Below are 12,452 nucleotides of genomic sequence, written 5' to 3' on the forward strand. Positions count from 1 at the left end.
TTTTATCTAATAATTCTGTTGCACCAAACTTTAAACCATTTAAAAATAAGCAGGTTTACATTTTAACCTATCATTTTGATTCTGGATTTAAGTTAGGCCTATATTTAAGATTAAATTGAATCCTTTTGCACCATAACTTTAAACTCAGATTTAAATCTCGATTATGGATTAATTTTAACACGTGGAAGGGCCCTTCAGGTAGACACCTTGTGCAAGTGCCTTAAATGAAATAAACAGCTGAATGTGCCAAAGTGTTCTTTACTGAAATAAAGACAAGAGAGAGGTGATTGTTTTGGCAACACAGAAGAATTATAAAAGGTAAATGCACCTTGATATCATTCTGGAATCTGAAGGAGTCACGTAACAGCAATAGGCCTAACTAAAAATCAGTCTATACTACCATCTGAAAAACGTAGCGCAAATTAGATCCTTTGTGTCCAAACATGGCCCAGATATGCTTTTTCATGCATTCATCACCAGAAGGGTAGATTAATAATGGACTTCTTACTATCCGTCCCAAAAATACTATTTGACAGTTTGAGCTCATACAAAATGCTACCGTAATGGCCTAAAATACCTTGCAGATATGCTGGTAGAATATGAACAAATAGAGCTCTCGATGGCTAGGATCAGGTCATGTTGTCATGACTTACAAATGTCACAAAACCCGCATTATGTGCAAATTGTAGTGTATAACTGGTAATTCTACAAACATTCACATATGCAAAAAAAAAAAAAAAAAAATAAAAAAAAAAATCCATACTATAAAACTGCAGACTAGTGATGCTAAGAAAAATTTAAATTTTGCAAGTGAAGTGTCTGCTGTCTTAGACTTCTCAATTCTGTGGTCTCTAACTATTTTAAAATAGCTAGTAGCCTATATGGCTCATTGGCAAAATGATATGGACTTTCAACTACTGAGGTTAATATATAGTTAGTTCTTTCTTCAGGTTAATGAATTTCACAGATTTGCATGTTTAACTTGTAAAATTATATTTTTCTTTCTTATCACATTTTAAGCACAAATACTGCAGTGTCTACTAATAGCTTGACAATTAGGCAGGCCTTTGTTTGGTAGCAAATGGAAAGGCACAAGATCACTCTCAAGAAATGTCATGTTCACTCTTACTGGCTGGTTAAATGACATTCCCAGTCCTACCCAGAAGCGAGTCAGAAATTGTTAAAAGCACATCTTTTTTTCAAATCCATTATGCTTTCACTGTCTTTTTTACAGTCTATGGTTCTAGCCTGTACTGCATTGTCTGAAACTTATAAGCACTTCTCGTCATTGCCACTTTAGGATGAAGTGCTTTGTTGTATCTGTTACTTGTCACTTTAATAAAACCATCTGTTAAATTAATAAATCTAAATATATATGAATTTAGAGCACTTTTTAACCTTGTAACGTTCTTTTAAACATTTTCTCAAAAAAAAATAAATAAATATGGAAAATCAAGTAAACCTAAGTTGCTTCAGTCCTGTAAGTATTATAAAAGAACTGTAAGTATTATAAAAGATACATGTTAATCTTGAAATTTTATTAATAATATAAAAACTAATTCCTCAATTTCTATACGTACCAGGACCTAAAGGTGGACATTGATGCAATCACACTAAAAGGCCTTTTACTAAAAATACGATACAGTCAGGACTCATGCCAATGCAGCCCTCAAGTGGTGGGTATTGGTCTGTGCCACATTTAATGCATGGACAACAACTGCCTGTTGAAGGTTCTTTCAAAATGAAAGCACTTAGGCAACTGTTGTTTTCTAGACCAAAACACTTTCATTGTAAGTGTATAACTGCAAATGCATTTTTTGGTTGGTCAGGTTTTGAATCTTAGTCTGACATTTCTCATATGAAAACCTGTCTTACCTATCAGTGAAGAGCCTTAAGTTGGTATTTTACAAAATTTCCAGAAAGGGACAACATAATGATGCAACCAGTCATTTGCATAACAACCCAGAGATAACATCCTCCATAAATCAAAAAGCCTTTGTGAAATTGATAAAGGGCTATAAATATAGCTCTGTTAAAATGATTTGGTTATGTCTTTTATATATATATATATATATATATATATATATATATATATATATATATATATTATATATATATATATATATATATACAGGTCCTTCTCAAAAATTAGCATATTGTAATAAAAGTTCATATTTTCCATAATGTAATGATAAAATAAAAACATTCATATATTTTAGATTCATTGCACACCAACTGAAATATTTCAGGTCTTTTATTGTTTTAATACTGATGATTTTGGCATACAGCTCATGAAAACCCAAAATTCCTATCTCAAAAAAATTAGCCATATTTCATCCGACCAAAAAAAGAAAAGTGTTTTTTAATACAAAAAAAGTCAACCTTCAAATAATTATGTTCAGTTATGCACTCAATACTTGGTCAGGAATCCTTTTGCAGAAATGACTGCTTCAATGCGGCGTGGCATGGAGGCAATCAGCCTGTGGCACTGCTGAGGTGTTATGGAGGCCCAGGATGCTTCGATAGCGGCCTTAAGCTCATCCAGAGTGTTGGGTCTTGCGTCTCTCAACTTTCTCTTCACAATATCCCACAGATTCTCTATGGGGTTCAGGTCAGGAGAGTTGGCAGGCCAATTGAGCACAGTAATACCATGGTCAGTAAACCATTTACCAGTGGTTTTGGCACTGTGAGCAGGTGCCAGGTCGTGCTGAAAAACGAAATCTTCATCTCCATAAAGCTTTTCAGCAGATGGAAGCATAAAGTGCTCCAAAATCTCCTGATAGCTAGCTGCATTGACCCTGCCCTTGATAAAACACAGTGGACCAACACCAGCAGCTGACATGGCACCCCAGACCATCACTGACTGTGGGTACTTGACACTGGACTTCAGGCATTTTGGCATTTCCTTCTCCCCAGTCTTCCTCCAGACTCTGGCACCTTGATTTCTGAATGAAATGCAAAATTGCTTTCATCCGAAAAAAGTACTTTGGACCACTGAGCAACAGTCCAGTGCTGCTTCTCTGTGGGGAATGCGGCACCTGTAGCCCATTTCCTGCACACGCCTGTGCACGGTGGCTCTGGATGTTTCTACTCCAGACTCAGTCCACTGCTTCCGCAGGTCCCCCAAGGTCTGGAATCGGTCCTTCTCCACAATCTTCCTCAGGGTCCGGTCACCTCTTCTCGTTGTGCAGCGTTTTTTTGCCACACTTTTTCCTTCCCACAGACTTCCCACTGAGGTGCCTTGATACAGCACTCTGGGAACAGCCTATTCCTTCAGAAATTTCTTTCTGTGTCTTACCCTCTCGCTTGAGGGTGTCAATGATGGCCTTCTGGACAGCAGTCAGGTCGGCAGTCTTACCCATGATTGCGGTTTTGAGTAATGAACCAGGCTGGGAGTTTTTTAAAAGCCTCAGGAATCTTTTGCAGGTGTTTAGAGTTAATTAGTTGATTCAGATGATTAGGTTAATAGCTCGTTTAGAGAACCTTTTCATGATATGCTAATTTTTTGAGATAGGAATTTTGGGTTTTCATGAGCTGTATGCCAAAATCATCAGTATTAAAACAATAAAAGACCTGAAATATTTCAGTTGGTGTGCAATGAATCTAAAATATATGAAAGTTTAATTTTTATCATTACATTATGGAAAATAATGCTATATACCTGTACTCACACCCAACTGCACACACTTATGAGTGAGTCTCACGTATGTATGTATGTATGTGTGTGTGTATATATATATATATATATATATATATATATATATATATATGTATATATTAAACAGGCACCACATTAGGGTTTGATGCTACTTTCAAATTTGCTTTATTCTAGATGTTTACCACATAATTTACATTATTATACAAAATACTCTATTTCGCAATGTATTATTCATAGACACAGCAGACAATTAAATAATGCATAAAAGCCAACATTAAATTCTAAGCATTGTTTTCTGAAATTATAGACATTTCATCAACACATGTTTGCATATTAATTTAGCATGCATATCACACAATGGAAAAATGCATATCATAATGTATTCACAACTTACCACCAATATGAATAAATGTGTCAGTATTTTGCCATTAATTATGTCTGAACAGAACCTGGTTTTATTTTCACAAATATAAATTATTTCAGCCAAAACTGAACTAGAGAAAAATAAAAAATAAATAAAACCGAATCCAGTCTCTGATGAGCAAAGAGCTCTAGTTTTACTGGGCAAGAGCTTCTGAGATCCTCACTGATCTCTTCTTTCTGTGTTCAGTCCTTCTCTACTATCAGAAATTGCCATTTCTCTGCTACTCAAGTCCTGCAAATTCAGCATTGTCAACTCCCCCAGTTCCATCTCACTGTCTTCTGGTGGAGGGGACGCAAAATCCCCTTCGACTTTCTCCATGTCCTCTTCTGGCTTAAGCCCTATAGTGTCAGGGATGATCTCCACCTCGATATCGGAAGAATCCTCGCTCTCCTTGAACCAACAGGTCTTGTGACCATCATCCTTCCTCCTCTCTTTAGCCAGAATGGATTTTACTTTATGCTTATTCACCTTTCCTCTGGTTTGGACGGCAGGACTATGGTGAGAATGGTTGGTATGCGTCTGGAGTCCACAGGAGCTGCAGTGCCTCTGTCTCTCTCGCGAGGTATCACTCGCACCCTCGCTGCTTGAACTGAATCCAGTCTCCTTTCTCTCAGTTCAGCTCGCCTGGATCTGGATCTCCCTGTGTCCCCTTCATTCAAGAAACCATCATTGGTGAACTGCATGCTATCTCTTGGACTTGGCCTGTTAGGATGCTGAGTAAACTTCAAGCATGGCCCTAAACACTGAATGAGGGCAGAGGGTGAATCTCACAATTTCATGTGCTGTATTTTTTACCTGCTGTAGTACATGATTACGGCGTTCTTATGAAACTTTATCTTAAGCGTCATTTCTTTTACAAAGTGGACACTCAGAGCTGGACTCACTGAGCTTTGATGAGAAGATGCTGACCTCAGACTTGAATGCATCAGGATTCCCCTTCTTGACACGGGATATCAGATAGCCAATCACAATGAGGCAGAGCACCAGTAACGCAGCCATTACAAAGCCCAGCAAAGCCATGTCTCCTGCACGGTACCCCTCGTCGGGCGACTGGTCCCCCACTGCTGAGATGGCAGATGTAAATAGAAAATTAGACAGGCAACATGCAGAAAAAATATTAGAACCTTAAAGGATTAGTTTACTTACCAGAATACAAATCTCCTGATAATTTACTCACTCCCATGTCATCCAAGATGCTCATCTCTTTCTTTCTTCTTTCAGTCGAAAAGAAATTAAGGTTTTGAGGAAAACATTCCAGGATTTTCCCATATAATGGACTTCAATGGGACTCAACGGGCTGAAGGTCAAATTGCAGTTTCAATGCAGCTTCAAAGGGCTCTACACGTTTCCAGCCGAGGAATAAGGGTCTTATCTTGTGAAATGATCGGCCCTTTTTTTTAAAGGGCATTTGATTTTCTTTGCATGTTCGCTTTGTAAACACTGGTCGGTACTTCCGCCTACATCTCTGGTCTATGGGAGTGTCACAACACTGGTTCTCAACAACTCTGCTTTTTATGAGCCCAAATTTGTGGTTAAAAAGTATATCAATTTAAAATGTATTTATTTATTTATTTAACAGATAATTTAGCTAGATAAAACCCTTATTCCTCAGCTGGGATCATGTAGAGCCCCTCGAAGCTGCATTGAAACTGCAGTTTGGACCTTCCACCCATTGGCTCCCAAACTTACTATATGGAGAAAAGGCCTGGAATGTTTTTCCTCAAAAACCTTAATTTCTTTTTGACTGAGAAAAGAAATAAATTAACATCTTGGATGGCATGGGTGTGAGTAAATTATCAGGAAATTTTTATTCTGAAAGTGAACTAATCCTTTAACACTTAATCAAGGGGTGTTTAAAATCCTGTTCCTAAAATGCCATCTTCCAGCAAAGTTGAACTCTAGCCCCAGCTAATCACACTTGAACCAGCTCACCAAGTTCTTCAGGATCACTAGAAACCTCCAGGCCAGTGTGTTGGAGCTGGTTGTAGCTAAAACTCTGCAGGAAAGTGACCATGCAGAAGCAGAATTGGACACCCCTGGGTTAAACTGTATAGGAAACTATTTATTTGTAGTATAACTTACATGGTACTACAATCACAGAGAGAGTAGTTGTTCCTGCCTCACCAGTAGACACATCCACTGCCCGCAGCTGATGACAAAAGAAATAATTTTCAGTCACACTTTATGAAGTACTTAAATTAATATTTGTAGTTACGCTGTTAGCATTACCCCTAACCATAACGCAAACTTTACCCAAAAAGAACACTAACCCCTATAATCTTAACCCTAACCCTTATTCCTAACCTAACCATACCCAGTTAGCAGTAGATGTGGGAATTTTTCAGAACAACAAGAATGGAGTTGAATTGAATGTTGACATCTAATAGTGAAGGCTAATATAAAGTGTGACTGAATTTTCAAATTCAGACTTAGGTTTTGAAGATTTTAGCCTTAAGACTGACAGCAGTGTCTTCAGTAACAAAGTCTCTTGGACCTACTTTATATTATGCATTTTTTTACTGCTATATACAAACTTTAAACTAATCATTTGATGCAATGCACTTACTGTGTACATACTTACATTGTACTTTTAATTATTTCAATACCAACATGCAAAAAACTGTATCTGTAATTAATTTCTGTAGTTACACTAAAATTATCTTTACCTATTAACCCACCCTTAAACCTACCCATACAGGAAAAATTTCACTATTTTTCACTATTTCAGTCTCTCTCCACTTAGAAATGTAATGTTTAATTCAGTGTTACTTTGCTGTTTCTTTGTAATTATTTGTGAAATGTACTGTAAATTTTTGATTGATAATTGTTTAAAAGAAAGTTGTGTACCATTTTTTAAAGTGTAATAAGATGCCCATATAAAGTGAGACATGTATAAAAAACAAACACAAACTAATAACTAAAAAAAAAAAAAAAAACTGATGTGACAGGATAAAATAAGTTATAAAAGCTTTGGTAAATGCTGTGGCTGCAAAGAACAACAGGATTGTTGTTGTGTAGCTCTGCCTTCATTCAAATCTCATAGATCCAAAATCCCCCTTCATCTTTATTTTAAAGGGGGTCATATGATTTTTCCTTTCTCTTTTGGCGTGTTACAAGCTCTTGGTGCATAAAGAAGATCTGCAAAGTTGCAAAGACTAAAGTCTCAAATCCAAAGAGATATTCCTTATTAAAAAGTTAAGAGTCAGCCACACCCTCCTAAAAACGGCTCATTCTAACATGCCCCCACATGTCTACGTCACGATGTGGGAAGATTTGCATAACGCTGCTCAATTGTTCACACAAAGAAAGAAGGCGTAACTCTGTTGCCGCCACTGCCATGTTGTGGAGTCGCTGTGTGTGTTTCGTTGTGAAAGCGAAACTACTTTGTTTGGGTGTGCCAAAAGAGGACACAACTAGAAATCAGTGGTTAAGTTGTATTTACAACACTGTTCCAGAACAGTCCAACCCAAATATTCAGATGTGTGCAGTGCATTTTATGGAGGATGAGGACTGTTTCCCTGAACCAGTATCCTGCAATGCGTCTGTGGCACAAGTGGCTGTTTCTATAAAAGTTTGGCAGTTTAAACTTTGCAAAGACAGTCTGGCGCTTCTGACTCACAGCCTGTATGTTTTTTTTTTTTATATTTAAATATAAATGCTGATGATTCAAACACAAGTTTTGAGCAGTAGAGTAGGCTTGTTGTTTCCTAAGATCACAAAAGCAGACATGGTTTTATGTTTACGCAGCCATGATACGCAACGCAATGCGTAAAAAGACAGTATAAGTCATTATAATCAGTAATTATGTCCCCACTGGATGCAGCAAATGCCTCGTTTTGTAATGTGTTTTATTGTTTTTTTTTTGTCTAGTGATCGCGAACGAATCGTTCTATTTAACCGGATCTTCTTAGTGAACCAGTCAAATCAGTTCACCAAATCGAACTGAATCGTTTGAAATGGTATGAGTCTCCAGTACGCACTAATCCACAAATTACTTAAGTTATTCAGTTTATAAACATGCCTTACACTCCCTCTGATGCGAAATAAACCAATATCCCAAGTTATTCACTTACTCCTAACACTACACTGCTAAAAGAGAACTGATGATGGGATGTGCACGAGCAGAGCAGCTGGACTGAGTCTCGTGCTGCTGCTGGTCTGGGAGATGGCATAGTATGTTAAGGGTCGTAACATTTCCGTCACATGCTCGAGGCAATCGGCCAATCACCATGCACTGGATAGCTGGCCAATCAGCATACACCTCGCTTTTTCAGAGCGATAAGCTTTGTAAAAAATCGACGCGTTTCAGAAAGGGTGGGCACAGAGGAGAAACAATAATGTACATTTTATGGAAAACAATGTGTTTTTTGAACCTTACTTGCCTGCACAGCAAAGGAATCAGTCCGAACAGCTTTCCCTTCAAAAGTATAAACCCATCTGTTGTGATATTAACATAGCTGCTATATTGCACTTCATATCTTACGTCAGGATTGATTCCCTGAAAAATAAAGGGAGAAATTGGCAATCTCTTATTGATCTTTGATCAATCTCTTTGTTGGTCCTGAAAAAAAAAAAAAAAAAAAAAAAAATTCTCTCAAACAAATATTATCCCCAAATCTAACCACTAACTAGCTTTAAAATTAGAGGGGAGTGATAAATTGGTATGAATGTTGCTTAAGCCCCAACCCCAGTCCTAACATCAACCCTAAACCTAAAAACCTTTCCAAAAACAAAAAGGATGTTGCTCTAGGGTCACATGGGTAAATCAAAACTACAATGTCTGCATATACTGTAATTTAAAATTAAATCACTAACTGATGGAATTAAATGAAGTTTTAAAACTTACACTCGCAAAATCTTCATCCCTTGCTCTGACTCTGATGGGTCTGTTGGATATCCTGTCCCTTAGGACCATGTTTTCAGGCCCTGAAGTACTGTAAACATACCCTTCATATCGGTCCTTCTCAAACCTTGGAGCATTTCTGCTCTTTTTCATTACATCAATAGTCACTGAAGTGGTGGCAAACTGATCTCTATTTAATACCTGTGAAGCCTGGGAAGGACAGAAGGTCGATTGATATTATTATCAAAATTAAGCAGTGTAAAATTGTATTTGCTCTCAGGTCCAACCAGATATCATGAGGATTCATATGTCACAAAACTCTTCATAAATATGCACAAGAAACTCACCAAAACTAAGAGTGATATTGGGCCAGCTATATCTGCTGGTTTCAGCATGGATATGTTTCCAGATTTCTCATCAATCTGAAATATGGTGTCGTCATTTCCTAGGTAATTACAGAAATGATTGTGCCGTTCATGTTGAACATTGAGTGTGTAGGAGCAACAGTTATGTGAGGAAAAATGCTTTAATACCTCGAACAATTTTATAGCTTATCTCTTCATTTCTGCTTTTATCTCCATCTCTGGCATACACTGGTCCTGGCTGAAATTGCAAGGCTCCATCCTGGAAACATCAATTTAGTATGTATAATTTCAAAACACACCATTGCATTTATTAAAAGAATAGTTCACCACAACATTAAAATTTGCTTAAAATTTTCTTAGACCCTCAGGCCATCCAAGACTTAAATTAGTTTGTTTGTTTCATGAGAACAGATTTGGAGATATTAAGCATTATGTCACTTGCTTACCGTTGGAATGGGTGCAGTGAATGGGTGCCGTCAGAATGAGAGTTCAAACAGCTGATAAAAAACATAACAATGACCCACAAGACTTCAGCCCATCAGTTAATATATTGTGAAGCAAAAAAGCTGTCTGTGTTAGTCATAAGAATCAAATCCATCATTAGGGAGTGTTTTAACTGTAAACTGTCTCTTACAGTATGGCCATATTATTTGCATATTTCTCCCCTGATTCAAACTGGAGATAGAGGACCAAAGCCCAAAGCTCATATTTTAGCCCAAAGCAATGACAAAAATGTTGTAATGTTGTAAAAAAAATGTGTGATTTTTGATAAACATGCAGCTTTTCACTTCACAAAAATGTGAATTGATGAACTGGAGTTCGTTGATTACTTTTTTTTATCAGCTGCTTGGACTTTCTTTTCTGATGGCACCCCATTCACTACAGAGGATCCACTGGTTAGCAAGTGATGTACTGCTAAATTTCTTCTAATCTGTTCTGACAAAAAAAACAAAAACTCATCTGCATCTTGGATGGCCTAAGGGTAAGCAAATATTCAGCAAAATTAAATTTTGGGGTGAACTATTTCCATGGTCATAATATGAATGAAAATGTACTTGTTTCTCTGTTAGGTTCACCCTGCCCTTGTAGCCCAGGCTCAGGCAGAGTTTGGCATTACCACTGCTTACTCTTGTACATGGTTGAAACCAGGGAGGACGGTTATCAATGTCTATAATATTGACGATGATGGTTGCTGAAGCTGTGAAAGAGAGTTCACCCGGTTGTGATGGAGGTAGAGTATCCTGTTAGAGTCAAGAATTGTTTGTTTTTTACGTGAGATCAGGAGAGAATTTCTGAAATGATCACATTCAAATGAAACATTTTTACATACCTGCACATACAAGATCAGTTTCACCTGTTGGATGACATCGTAATCTAAAATCTTGTTCACAAGGATACTTGGTATGTACATGGTCTCGAGTCTGAAGTACCTATTCTGTAAAGAAATGTTTATATTAAAGGAATAGTTCAAGCAAATATGCAAACAATGTCATTTACTCATATTTTTTTCAAACCAGTAACTCTAAATTCTCACAGTTTATTGGATTTCAGTCATTTTATTGAAAGTCCATTCACTTAAAACATTGATGCTTCAAAAAGTTAATATCGATTTTATCCATGTGAATTGAGTGGTTTAATCCAAGACTTCTGACGAGACAAGGTTGCAGCTTGCAAGCATGCTTGTTTGAGCTTGCATTTGTCATATTTGATGTGTTCTATGTGTGTTGATTAATGTTTATATATGAGTAAAAGCCTAAATTATTCACCTTATATGTTCATCATAAAAAGGGACTGTGACTATTCAAAAGACATGAACTAACAATTAAATTCATATGGATTATGTTTTGGATAAATACCTTTCAATGCAAGGACAGGAACTTCTCAGATTTCATTACAATTATTTTAGTTTGTCTTTTTGAAGATGCACAAAATATTATGGGTTTGGAACAACGTGAGGGTAAGAAACTGATGACTGTGTTTTTATTTCTGGGTGAACTATCCCATTAATTTTCAGTCAGATCTTTACAAAAAGCTAGCGCATGACTTCAGACAGCACAGTTGTCATGTTTATGATGTTTTTTACAATTATTTTTTTTTTCCTTTTTGGAGTTTTCCCAGCCTCTGGCCCCTGGTAGTTTAATTGTATGGGGAAAAAAAAACAACTTGAACTTTCTGCTCATCTTCTCTTGTTGTGGTCTACAGAACAAGCTCATATGGGTTTGGAATAACAGGAGGATGAGAGAATGATGACTGACTTATTTTGGGGTAAACAATTCCTAAAGTAACTGAAATTATCTTCTCATTAGAGAAAAGGAATTGATTACTCACCACAGTTGGTTCCATAGAATAATACAGAACCTCAGAATCATCATCTATTGACTTTCAATCAGGGCAATGCTGCTATTAATGGTGTAAGCTGTGCAATACACACAAAATGCAACATTAGACTATTGGCATTAGAATGGACTAGAATGGCAGCATCCTCACTTTGGATAGTAGATATATAAAAATGATTGAGTGCAAGTTGTCTGACTTCACTTACTATGTACTGTGTAATCGTGATTTTGCCAAGAAGAGCATGTACCTGTATCAACAATTAATGCTGAATAACAAAATGCTGAATAAACAATATGGTCTCACCTCATTTAGGTTAAGTGTATATTCGCTCTTGTCAAATGATGGAGGGGGTTGTCATTGATATTCACAACACGAACAATCACAGTCAGAGTGATCTGTAGATAAAATGTACAAATGAATATGAAATGGGCAAAAATGAAAAAAAAAAAAAAAAAAACCTACTATTAATCCTTGATATAAAAGTGATCACCAAACAGACTGGTGTCATTGGATGTCATTACATTAGATAACATTATCAAGTGGGCTCTCCAAACAAATGATAAATTCTAGAGCTTATCTCACACCAGTCTAGCCTGTTCTGAGTCATTCTTTCAATTTATTTTAATCAGATGGTTTCAGGTTTAATAAGATGGAATTTTAGTGAATATATGAAGTCAATTTCTCTCAGGTTCCCTCAGGTGTCCTAATGCAGCAACCACAGATGTAGTTCATCATTGAAAATTATATATTGTGATTGATTGATTATCTTCATCCTGTGCAGTATTTACATTATTTTGTCAATTAAAAACTTTAACATTTATTTTT

General features: G+C 36.7%; 1 pseudogene; it reads right to left on the reverse strand.

Annotated features, from left to right (window-relative positions):
- Positions 1-3,931: 3,931 nt before the first annotated feature.
- LOC109111187 lies at positions 3,932-11,870 on the reverse strand (annotated as a pseudogene).
- Positions 11,871-12,452: the final 582 nt, after the last annotated feature.

Source organism: Cyprinus carpio, chromosome B7 (genome assembly GCF_018340385.1).
Source record: "Cyprinus carpio isolate SPL01 chromosome B7, ASM1834038v1, whole genome shotgun sequence".
NCBI classification, from domain to species: Eukaryota; Metazoa; Chordata; class Actinopteri; order Cypriniformes; family Cyprinidae; genus Cyprinus; species Cyprinus carpio.